The sequence below is a fragment of the Salvelinus fontinalis genome, chromosome 16 (assembly GCF_029448725.1).
Source record: "Salvelinus fontinalis isolate EN_2023a chromosome 16, ASM2944872v1, whole genome shotgun sequence".
Lineage (NCBI taxonomy): Eukaryota > Metazoa > Chordata > Actinopteri > Salmoniformes > Salmonidae > Salvelinus > Salvelinus fontinalis.
The window spans coordinates 18,703,578-18,716,970 of record NC_074680.1 but is presented as its reverse complement, the minus strand read 5'-3'; the positions used below and the strand labels follow the sequence as shown (position 1 = coordinate 18,716,970).

Genomic DNA, 13,393 nt, shown 5'->3' with positions numbered 1-13,393 from the left:
CGGTAGTTTGCGGTTGTGGTCAGAAGTTGTGTGGTTGTGGTCAGTAGTTGTGTAGTCATGGTAACTAAATGTGGTCAGCAGTTGTGTGGTTGTGGTCAGAAGTTGTGTGGTTGTGGTCAGTAGTTGTGGTCCCCAAATATGTTCAGCAGTTGTGTGGTTGTGGTCAAAAGTTGTGTGGTTGCAGTCGATAGTTTGTGGTTGTGGTCAGAAGTCGTGTGGTTGTGGTCAGTAGTTGTGTAGTCATGGTAACTAAATGTGGTCAGCAGTTGTGTGGTTGTGGTCAGTAATTGTGTGGTCAATAGTTGTGAGGTTGTGGTCAGTAGTTGTGGCCAGGTGGTTGTGGTCAGTATTTGGGGTGGTCAGTAGTTATGGTGATTTAGATGTGTGGTCAGATGTTGTGGTCAGTAGTTTTGTGGTTGTGGTCACTAGATGTGGTCAGCAGTTGTGTGGTTGTGGTCAAATGTTGTGTTGTTGTGGTCAGTTGGTGTTTCAGTCTAGCTCAGTGTTTTCTGTGGTGGTGGGACAGCCAGCATAAAATACGTAGCATAGGGGTTGGTAATGTTCTCTAGTTGCGCTGTGATTGGCTCAGTGTTCTGTCACTCATGGGAACACTACGTCACCGCAAACTCTAACGCTTCAAACACGCTGACAGTGTCCTTGCGCAAAATAGTATGCAGCATCATCTGGATATGTATGCAACAAAAGTTCAACATTCACCTTCTGCTACCATTTCTGTCAAGCCGTCTACATATACAGTGCATATGTTTGATAAATCCAACTTATGCACCACACCGAACGCACTGCAACTGTCTCTGCAACGCAACGCTGCAAGGCAAACTCAGGGTTTTATTGGAAATGAATGTTATTCTGGGTGTACCAAAATGCAATGACGCTGTCGGTGTGTTTGAAGCGTAAGAGTAGAGCTTGAAAATTCAAACCCTTCGGTGCTGCCGTAGAGTTACATAAGAAGTGCCCATCCAAGAAGGCTCAAGGTCATTGGCCACAGATAAAATGACGTCAAATCACATTGTATCTACCGTAGCTTTGATTGGACTGATCATGTCAACATCATACTTTCAAAATCTTAGCTAGCAAACTCGCAGTCATCATCTTGAATCAAGTCAACAATCTACTGGCAAATCCTTTTCATTCCTTGTCATATGAAGAGAAATTATAGATAAAATGTATCGCTGCTCATCGGCCATTGGACATAAACAAACATTACATGTAACAGTTTAACTTTAGTCCGTCCCCTCGCCCATACCCGGGCGCGAACCAGGGACCCTCTGCACACATCAACAACAGTCACCCACGAAGCATCGTTACCCATCGCTCCAAAAAAGCCGCGGCCCTTGCAAAGCAAGGGGAACCACTATTTCAAGGTCTCAGAGCAAGTGACGTCACCGATTGGAATGCTATTAGCGCGCTCCACCGCTAACTAGCTAGCCATTTCACATCCGTTATATACACAACAAGTTGGAAATCGCAAATTCAACAATGAGTGGTTTGGAAGGAATCAGTGGCTAACTGCAAGCATTGCAAAGCAATCACTAGCCTGCTATTCAGTGGAGTGGGTGTGTGGTCCCAAGTCTGGGTTTAAGGGTCTCTTTTCCAAGCTTAAAAGGATAAACATTCAACGTTGGTCATGCTGTCAATCCAGCATGACTTCTGCCGCTTTCAAAACAACTGGAAACTCAGAACTGGGAAATCTGACTTCAAGTGTGTTCAAGACAACTGGAAATTCTGAAAAAAAAACGAGCTTAGACTGGGAAAATACTTTTTCAACGGTCATCCAACTCGGGAATTGCAAGTCGGGAACTCTGGCCTCTTTCTAGAGCAACAACTTGAAGATCACTGACGTCTTTGATTCAACCTTGTTTTTTTCAGAGTTCGCAGTTGTCTTGAAAGCACCATAAATCCAGATAATGCCTGACTTTGATGACAAAATTGGCCCACGAACGACTGCTGCGCCACCTTCCTATTCAAGTGAGCACACCAAGGTGAGTACAAAAATGTCTTGTATGCTGCTGCATAAATTATGTAATATGCCTGGGAGATACACACCTACACCCAAACAAGGGCACTGCGTTCATCCACCTCTGGCCTGCTCGCCTCCCTACCTCTGAGGAAGTACAGTTCCCGCTCAGCCCAGTCAAAACTGTTCGCTGCTCTGGCACCCCAATGGTGGAACAAACTCCCTCACGACGCCAGGTCAGCGGAGTCAATCACCACCTTCCGGAGACACCTGAAACCCCACCTCTTTAAGGAATACCTAGGATAGGATAAAGTAATCCTTCTAACCCCCCCCCCCCCCCCCTAAAAGATTTAGATGCACTATTGTAAAGTGGTTGTTCCACTGGATATCATAAGGTGAATGCACCAATTTGTAAGTCGCTCTGGATAAGAGCGTCTGCTAAATGACTTAAATGTAAATGTAAATGTAAATACAGTTGAAGTAGAAGTAGATGTCCTAACCGACTTGCCAAAACTATAGTTTGTTAACAAGAAATGTGTGGAGTGGTTGAAAAATCAGTTTTAATGACTCCAACCTAAGTCTATGTAAACTTCTGACTTAAACTGTATATACACTTGTTCTGAAAGGCCCCAGAGTCTGCAACACCACTAAGCAAGGGGCACCACCAAGCAAGCGGCACCATGAAGACCAAGGAGCTATCCAAACAGGTTAAGGACAAAGTTTTGGAGAAGTACAGATCATGGTTGGGTTATAAAAAAATATCAGAAACTTTAAACATCCCACAGAGCACCATTAAATCCATTATTAAAAACATTTAGGGAATTACTTTATAGGCCTAAAGACTTCCTCATGTAATTTCTCTCCTGTTCTATTGGTTTCATATCAACTTTCTTTCTTTGTCCAGAAGGCATAATCCTAGTCATATTAGAAACTTATCCTAGTTGTTGTGTCTTCAGATTTCCATAATAATCTATATTAAGCATTTGGCTGACCAGTGGGCAAAGGCTGGGCCCCTACGAAGATGGGTCGGCCCGGTTTTCTGATTGCCTGAGCTGAGGTGGCGCGAATTAACATTCAAAGTAAAGCACACATAATCAAAGAGAGTGAGACCCGCTCTGACTCTCCGTCAGTCACTAAGTCAGAACAGAAAAACAGAAAGGTACAGTAGCGAAAAAGTTAGAGACTAAAAAAAGGGCTTTTGAGGCCGAAGCTGCTAAATTTGTGAAATGAACCGACTTACTTGCTAAAAGTTCTGGTTCAGCAGGTCCTAGTGCTGTGTCTGTGAGAAATGACAGATCAGCTACTGTGGTGCAGAAATGACAGATCAGCTACTGTGGTGCAGAAATGACAGATCAGCTGCTGTGGTGCAGAAATTACAGATCAGCTGCTGTGGTGCAGAAATGACAGATCAGCTGCTGTGGTGCAGAAATGACAGATCAGCTGCTGTGGTGCAGAAATGACAGATCAGCTGCTGTGGTGCAGAAATGACAGATCAGCTACTGTGGTGCAGAAATGACAGATCAGCTACTGTGGTGCAGAAATGACAGATCAGCTACTGTGGTGCAGAAATGACAGATCAGCTGCTGTGGTGCAGAAATTACAGATCAGCTGCTGTGGTGCAGAAATGACAGATCAGCTGCTGTGGTGCAGAAATGACAGATCAGCTGCTGTGGTGCAGAAATGACAGATCAGCTGCTGTGGTGCGGAAATGACAGATCAGCTGTTGTGGTGCAGAAATGACAGACCAGCTACTGTGGTGCAGAAATGACAGATCAGCTGCTGTGGTGCAGAAATGACAGATCAGATCAGGCCAAGTGCACTTTTACAAATTAATATTCGTTTTTAATTTGGAATTTTCTGGTGGTGCTGCAGCACCCTGCGACCCCTTACTTCCCATGGCTATGCGTAAGTGGGGTGGGGCCAATAGGTGCCTGCTTGTTCATGAAAGTATAGCCAGTGGTGGAAAAAGTACTCAATTGTCATACTTGAGTAAAAGTAAAGATACCTTAATAGAAAATGACTCAAGTAAAAGTGAAAGTCACCCAGGAAAATACTACTTGAGTAAAAGTCTTAAAGTATTTGGTTTTAAATATACTTAAGTATCAAAAGTAAATGGAATTGCTAAAATGTACATAATTATCAAAAGTAAAAGTATAAACCATTTCAAATTCCTTACATTAAGCAAACCAGATGGCAACATTTTTTATTTGTTTTATATAGGCAGGGACACACTCCAATACTCAGACATAATTTACAAACAAAGCATTTGTGTTGGGTGAGTCCGCCAGATCAGAGGCAGTAGGGATGACCAGGGATGGGGCGGTAGCTTAGCCTAATGGTTGGACTAGTAACCGAAAGGTTGCAAGATCAAATCCCAGAGCTGACAAGGTACAAATCGTTCTGCCCCTGAACAAGGCAGTTAACCCACTGTTCCTAGGCCGTCATTGAAAATAAGAATTTGTTCTTAACTGACTTGCCTAGTTAAATAAAGGAAAAATAAATAAATGTTCTCTTGAATTGGACCATTTTCCTGTCAAAATGCAACGAGTAGTTCTGGGTCTCCAGGGGAAATGTATGGAGTAAAAAGTACCTTGTTTTCTTTTGGAATGTAGCACAGTAAAAGTTGTCAAAAATATGAATAGTTAAGTACAGATACCCCAAAAAACTACTTAAGTAGTACTTTTTACTTAAGTACTTTACACCACTGAGTATAGCCTACCAATATTCAAAGGTGGATTGATGGACCATATAGCCTAGAATACAGAACTGCTGCCATATTGCTTAAACCCCATATTTCAACGTGTTGACAGCCAATTGTCATATTGGGCATAGGTCTACTAATAGTTACTAATAAAGTTTAACATGTTAACATTTTCCCATCCTATACACAGGGCCGGATTTCCACATTTGGGGCCCTGGGGCACTGACTCCGGGGTCGTTCTATTCAAATAATAGAAGAAAACAATATTATCGTTTTTTTTTTTTTGTAAAACAGTTTTTGCCATAGTGCAGAGAGAAATATATGCAGTTATATAATGCTATTTCTACACATTCTTTCATGAGGCTTAGAGAAAATGTTGCCGTTTTAAAGCAAATTTTCTGCAATTCTACACATTTTGCCATGAGGCTGAGAGAACATTTTGCGGTTTCCAATCTAATTTCCCGCAATTCTTCACATTTATCAAAAATAAATAAATTGGGGGGGTTGGCGGCCCCCTGGAGGCTGGGGGCTCCAGGGCACGTGCCCTGCCTGTCTGTTCTGTAATCTGGCCCTGCCTGTCTGTTCTGTAATCTGGCCCTGCCTACAATCACTCAGTGAATGTTGCGTCAGGGTTTCTGTGTATGCATGCATGGCTGTAAGTCGCTTTGGATAAAAGCGTCTGCTAAACGGAATATATTATTATTATTATTACTGTTGTTATTATTTTTTTTTATTATTATTAAGTTTGCTGTATATAAGGATGTCTCACTAACCAAAGCCCCCTCCTAACTCTCTCTCCTTCCCTGCCCATTATGGAAAACCTATTGGGCTATTCCAGCCTCTTCTCTAGTACAGGCCAGAGACAAAGGATTGACATAATTGTGAGATACCTTGTGTGTGAGTCTGTATGTGTTATTTTGTGTTTCGCAGTATGCTGCTATCCATGTCCGCAGCACTGTGCGAAAGGAACAGAGGATTCTTATTGTTTTCCTCCACATGCTTTTTGTCATGAACTGCAAAGAATTGAGGACTTTCAGCATTCATTTGCAGCAGTGATGAATCTGGTTCAGACAGTACATTTGGAGGTGTACTGCAGACAACGAGTTGTAATGGAGGGGACATGTGGGCCTCACATACTGTCACTTAGAGAAATTCCACTCCCACCAGCTGCTTTGCTTTTTCATGCAGTTCTTTGGGGGGAGGCAAGACTTTCTTTTTCCGCCCAGATCATAGAACCCTGAGGGGTAGTGTTGAGTGTAATGTGTAGGGTGAGACAGGCCCTTATAATGGTGTGTGTGTTTCATATCAACGCCATCCGGGTCCTCTGGAACAATCACCCTCAAGTGTAAGGTACTGTGTGTTCTCTAGCTGGACATTGAGGTACAGTAGCAGGGTGGTAGAATACACACAGGCTCTACATACACACCCAGCATTTTATTTTGGCTAGTTAGTGACTTTTTGTCATTCATACATATCCCCCTCTGCTCTCGCTCGCTCCCCCCCTCTCTCTCTTGCTCTCGCTCTCTGTGGTCTCTCTCTTCTCTGGTAAGTGTGTCCGAAATGTATACATTTTTCTACAGATCGCTTAAACTCAGTCTGCAGGACCAGTGGGGTCTCTCATCGCCTGCACACAACTACGCTCAAATGGAGGAGCTAGTAAGTGCCACACACACACACACACACACACACACACACACACACACACACACACACACAGATATCCTGTCGTTGTTGCATTAAATCTAAAAATCAGAGACAATCATCACAGACTATAATCCAGGTCTTCACATGTGACAGGAAAACAGAGCGCTGGGATCAGGAAGTCCACAGAGGGGGTTGGGAACAGAGCAACATGCCTATGGGTCACTGGGCAGACACAATGGAAGGGTCAAGATTCAGATCAATTCATCCTGCTGAGACCACAATACCAGCCCTGCAGCCTAGTACATGTGGTTTCACTTACTACATTATGACTGTGTAGTGTATACAGTATATGTGGGAAACAACATGAATCCCTGCTAAGCTATATAGTCAGCTTCCTGTGAAACCCTTGACATGGTACATTTAGGCTACTGTAGTTCTAAAACATATGATAACCTGGGAATCGCTATGTCAAGACAACCTAATGGCACTGTTAGAAGAAATCATATTATTTCAAACCAAAAAGGGTTCAATGGCTCGCTTCATATATGGCCCTCAAAAGGTTGTATATATAGAACCACAAATCACCCTCATTGTTTAGCAGTGAACAATATGTATCTGTGTTGTGTCTTCCGACTCATCTCCCCCTGCAGCAGGACAGGTAGAGACTGAGTCATGTGAACAGAGACTACTCTGTGTGTCTTAACCTTTAACTAGGCAAGTCAGTTAAGAACAACTTCTTCTTTACAATGATGGCGTACGCCAGCCAAACCCTCCCCTAACCCAGACGACGCTGGGCCAATTGTGCGCCGCTCCATGGAACTCACGATCACGGCCGGTTGTGATACAGCCCGGGATCGAACCAGGGTCTGTAGTGACATCTCTAGCACTGAGATGTAGTGCCTTAGACCGCTGCGCCACTCGGGAGCCCACACACGCACACAAATGGAGTTGCAGTCACACAGATACGTTCATGTCACTACAATGCCATTAATGTTGTCATGATGCACTTTTGTCTTTAGATGGCATCTACAGTATCAAATAGCAAAATTGTGTTTCCCAGGTCATCATGTGCAGCAGCCGGACCCTGAAGGGAGCCAATAGGAAACGCTGTTGGGAGGATGCGCTCCTCCTCCAGTTGGTAATTGACATTTCTGGGCTGGGTTACATCGTTGACACCCGTTCCAAGCAATATGCTCAGCAGACCAGGATGACAGAGTGCAGGTTCGAGTCCAGATCTAGCTACAGCTGTTGGAAGAGACTGCACTGCCAACTGGAAAGGTGTCTGTGTGTTTGCCTGTTGTGTGTGAGTTCTTTCATGTGTTTGTGGCTACGTATGTCTAACGTAGTTGCCAGGCTGTTTCTGCTTCAGCCAACCCCTTTTTTTGTCATGCCAAACAATGCCACATTTGTTTGGCTGAATAGCTCTATACCTATTGACTGAATAGTTGTATGAGTGTATCCCCAGGAGAAAGGTGCTCCAGGAGAGTCTGATAAAGCTGGTGGAGGCCTGTGGGGATCCCTCCCACAGTGTGGACTGCTTACTGAGCAAGCTGGAGAACTCCCAGTTCTTCCATGGCCTGCATAATCACCCATTGAGCATGTTTGGGATCCTCTGAAAACGACGTGTACGAAAAGCGCGTTCCAGTTCCCGCCAATATCCAGCAACTTCCCACAGCCATTGAAGAGGAGTGGGAGAACATTCCACAGGCTACAATCAACAGCCTGATCAACTCTATGAGAAGGAGATGTGTCACACTGCATTAAGCAAATGGTGGTCACACCACATACTGACTGGTTTTCTGTATTCCCAGTCATGTGAAATCCATAGATTAGGGCCTGATTTAATTTATTTCTATTGACTGATTTCCTTATATGAACTGTCTATCCAGTAAAATATTTGAAATTGTTGTGTTTATATTTTTGTTCAGTGTATGTTATGTAACCCTCTATAGTGCTCTGTGTGTGTCCAGGAATGGCCACACTGTTCTAGTCCATGGTTCAGAGGGCACAGACACCACCCTTCTGGTGAGCTCTTTGGCCCAACTCATCCTGGACCCAAATACACGCACACTGGCCGGCTTCCTGTGTGTGTGTGTGTGTGTGTGTGTGTGTGTGTGTGTGTGTGTGTGTGTGTAAGGTTGGCCATGCGGTTGGATTATAACAGTGAGGAGGCAACAGCAGATATTGACTTATCTTTTCCAGAGTGAACATTTTTATTTGTAGATGGAGAAAATAGACTGGCGAAAACTGTATTTACAAAAGAAAATAACAGTGGTTGATGATCAAAGACAATCTGAATCAAAATATGTGGAACTCTATTAAAGAAAAACCCAGGTGTCTCAAGTATAGCTTTAAAACTGGCAGCATGCTGACCTGTTCCCTGCCTCTCTCAAACAATGAAATAGCAGGGTTCTTATAAGGATACCCACAATGCATCCGCCAATGGGAATACGTTTCACACAATGATTAATTAACAATCAAATCAAATTGTACTCGTTACATGCTTTGTGAACAACAGGTGTTGGTTAACAGTGAAATGCTTTCTTACGGGCCCTTCCCAACAATGCAGAAATAATATAAAAGTAAAACAGAAAAATAAAATCAATAATACTGTAAATACACAAACCCAAGGGGCACCAGTACCGAGTATATGTGCAGGGGTAAGAGGTAATTACGCTAGATATGTACATATAGGTAGGGGTAAAGTGACAGATAGTTAACAGTAACAGGGGCGGCAGGGGCGGGGCGGCAGGGTAGCCTAGTGGTTAGAGCGTTGGACTAGTAACCGAAAGGTTGCAAGTTCAAATCCCCGAGCTGACAAGGTACAAATCTGTCGTTCTGCCCCTGAACAGGCAGTTAACCCACTGTTCCTAGGCTGTCATTGAAAATAAGAATTTGTTCTTAACTGACTTGCCTAGTTAAATAAAGGTAAAAATGAAATAAAACAGCAGCGTAAGTGATGAGTCCAAGTTACTGCAAATATGGTTAATGCAGATATTCCAAGTTGCTGTTTGATTAACTATTCATGGATTGGGGGCAGACTTGATGCATTGGTACTGCTTTCCGTGTGGTAGCAGAGAGAACAGTCTATGACTTGGTGGCTGGAGTCTTTGACAATTTTTCGGGCCTTCCTCTGACACCGCCTGTAATAGAGGTCATGTATGTCAGGGAGCTCAGCCCCAGCGATCAAACAGGCAGAGCGTCAATACACAACTAAGATCGAATCCTACTACACCGGCTCTGACACTCATCAGACGTGGCAGGGCTTGAAAACTATATTGAACAAAATTAGAAAGTGTTTCATGAGCCATATTTCATGAGCTGAAATTGAAGATCCCATAAATGTTCCCTATGCACAAAAAGCTTATTTCTCAACATAAAAAATGCCACAATTTGTTTACATTCCTGTTAGTGAGCATTTCTCTTTTGCCAAGATAATCCATCCACCTGACAGGTGTGGCACATTAAGAAGGTGATTAAACAGCATGGTCATTACACAGGTGCACCTTGTGCTGGAGACAATAAAAGGCCACTAAAATGTGCAGTTTTGTCACACAACACAATGCCACAGATGTCTCAAGTTTTGAGGGAGTGTGCAATTGGTATGCTGACAGCAGGAATGTCCATCATAACTGTTGCCAGAGAATTTAATGTTAATTTATCTACCATAAGCCTCCTCCAACTTTGTTTTAGAATTTGGCAGTAGGTCCAACTGGCCTAAAAACCACAGACCATGTGTAACCACGCCAGCCCAGGACCTCCACATCCAGCTTCTTCACCTGTGGGATCATCTGAGACCAGCCACCCGGACAGCTGATGAAACTGAGGAGTATTTATGTCTGTAATAAAGCCCTTTTGTGGGGGAAAACTCATTCTGATTGGCTGAGCCTGGCTCCCCAGTGGGTGGGCATGGATCCCAAGTGGGTAGGCCTATGCCCTTCCAGGCCCACCCATGGCTGTGCCCTTGCCCAGCAATGTGAAATCCATAGATTAGGCCCTAATGAATTTATTTCAATTTACTCTTTGAAATTGTTGCATGTTGCGTTTAGATTTTTGTTCAGTATATCACAGATTACAAATGGAAGTCGGGAGCTGCCCAGTAACGCGAGCCTACCAGACGAGCTAAATACCAAATATGCTCACTTCGAGGCAAACAACACTGAACCATGCATGAGAGCACCAGCTGTTACAAATGACTTTGTGATCACGCTCTCTATAGCCGATGTGAGTAAGCCCTTTAAACAGGTTAACATTCGCAAGACCGCAGGTCCAGACAGATTACCAGGATGCATACTCAGAATCAAGGGCAACCATTACAATATACACCTGTTCATATTATAAACATAAATGTATTTCCATAGTGCACACATTTTAATAAAGATTCTACACAATGCTTTAAGCATAAATAGAACCAGGGATATAAACATGTACTGTACGTCCCCATGGGATAAGCTACTACGGCAATACTAGTAAGAAACTATGCGCTCAAACACGCCCCATTTTCCCGTCAATTCTCAGACCAGGAAATTAACAGATAACCCTCTTCAATTAATGAGGAAAACAAGGTAAGCAGCTACATTTCTTAAGCTTAACCCTCATAATTTAATAGTCAAACATGAATACATCAGTTGTACTTCCTGATCATAAATACATGAACATAGAGTTACATACTGGGCAACGCACAACAATGGGTTTTGAGCGCACAAACCTATTGACAGCGTTCGACCATAAACTCTCATGTCTGCTCTCGTTTGCAGGTGATCAGCAACAATCAAGAGGACATCTCTACCCCACATTATTATCAATAAAGAAATGTGCTTCTCATCATCCGTAAATCATCGTCAGTGTCTGGTAATTCATAATTTCTTTAGATCAAGTGATGGAGCACATGGACTGTGTGTGGCAGCTGGCCCGGCAGTTCCCCCTGGCCGCGGGTTTCTCTGAGCCTCTGCTGCTGCGGCTGGCCAATGAGGTCTACACTTCAGACTATGGCACCTTCCTCTGCAACAGCGACCAGGAGAGTTGAGACGTGTGACACCTGGATTCATCCGTTGTCCAGACTCCTTATATCCACAGTTCTTGTCCAAGCATATAGTGTATCCACACTAAATCCGCATCTGTCTGTACCTTTCCACTTGCTCTTCATGTCTATTGTTAGGTGTGCTGCAGGGGCGAAGGAGAGAACCCACTGTCTGTTCCAGTCCCTCCTGAGGCCCTGTGAGAGGGAGCGTTACTCTAACCCCCAGTATGAGCCCACTGAGCTGGTCATCTGGCCCTCCGTCCAGCCACAGTCCCTGCAGCTCTGGAGAGGTGAGTTACAGTAATACAGGCAGATCTGGGGCTGCTCTCCCCTTCAGCAGCCCTCTGACATACGCTGAATGTTGGATGGGTGAATCGAAATAGCTATTACATTTAGAGTATTTACTAAAACAGTTAATCGATGAGTAATACACACCAAAAAATATTTAATTATTCCCGAATAACATGTCTCTTTCTGGATGTGTCTAAGGTCTGCTCCTGAGGTGGACCCAACATGCTCTTCACCTGAGGGAACATCGGGGGAGATACGAAACCTTGTCATTGAGTGCCGTGAGGAAAGTTGAAAACATTGATGAAGAGAGGATAACAATACAGTGACACACAGAGACACTGGAGGCTCATCCTGGTTGATAGACTGTTGAGGGAGAGAACAAATCTACTTTTATTGCAAGAGATTTCTGCTCCTATGGACATCAAATTGCATCGCATACTGTGAAAGTTCCTCATTGTTAAAAATGTTTCTCTCATGATGACACATATCTACTCTAACTACCTTTTTTATACTGTTTTCACTGCAAGTCCAGATTTTGTTTTCTAGAATTAAGAGATCAGGGAAAATGTAATGTGTATTATTGTTCACTATCACACATTTCACAAGATGAATTCAAACGATTTCATAGCTTATTTCTTGCAGGACTAATGTGATGTCCTTTTAACCTTAGCCTAGTACTATGATGCATTCCAGGACAAAACACATATACACTACCGTTCAAAAGTTTTAGAACACCTACTCATGTTGCTTACAGTATCAGGCTACCTACAACACATACAGTACCAGTCAAATGTGTGGACACACCTTCTCATTCAAGGTTTTTTTAAAGTTTTTTTTTTACTATTTTCTACATTGTAGAATAATAGTGAAGACATCAAACTATGAAATAACACATATGTAATTATGTAGTAACCAAAAAAGTTCTAAACAAATCAAAATATATTTGAGATTTGAGATTCTTCAAATAGCCACTCTTTGCCTTGATGACAGCTTGCACACTCTTGGCATTCTCTCAACCAGCTTCACCTGGAATGCTTTTCCAACAGTCTTGAAGGAGTTCCCACATATGCCGAGCACTTGCTGGCTGCTTTTCCTTCACTCTGTGGTAGAACTCATCCCAAACCATCTCAATTTGGTTGAGGCAGGGGGATTGTGGAGGCCAGGTCATCTGATGCAGGACTCCATCACTCTCCTTCTTGGTAAAATATCCCTTACACAGCCTGGAGGTGTGTTGGGTCATTTGCCCTGTTGAAAAAAAAATGATAGTCCCACTTAGCCCAAACCAGATGGGATGGCGTATCACTGCAGAATGCTGTGGTAGCCATGCTGGTTAAGTGTGCCTTGAATCATAAATAAATCAGACAATGTCACCAGCAAAGCACCCCCACAACATAACACCTCCTCCATGCTTTTTGGTGGGAAATACACATGCGGAGATCATCGGTTCACCCACACTGCGTCTCACAAAGACACAGCGGTTGGAACCAAACATCTGCAATTTGGACTCCAGACCAAATTACAAATTTCCACCGGTCTAATGTCCATTGCTCGTATTTCTTGGCCCAAGCAAGTCTCTTCCTCTTATGATGTCCTTTAGTATTTTAGTTTTTTATTTCACCTTTATTTAACCAGGTAGGCCAGTTGAGAACAAGTTCTCATTTACAACTGCAACCTGGCCAAGATAAAGCAAAGTACTGCGACACAAACAACAACACAGAGTTACACAAGCGTACAGTCAATAACACATTAGGAAAAAAAGAAA

General features: G+C 43.3%; 1 pseudogene; it reads left to right on the top strand.

The window, feature by feature from the left end:
* The first annotated feature begins 2,655 nt into the window (after positions 1-2,655).
* LOC129812494 (myotubularin-related protein 9-like) lies at positions 2,656-11,923 on the top strand (annotated as a pseudogene).
* The last annotated feature ends 1,470 nt before the right edge of the window (positions 11,924-13,393 follow it).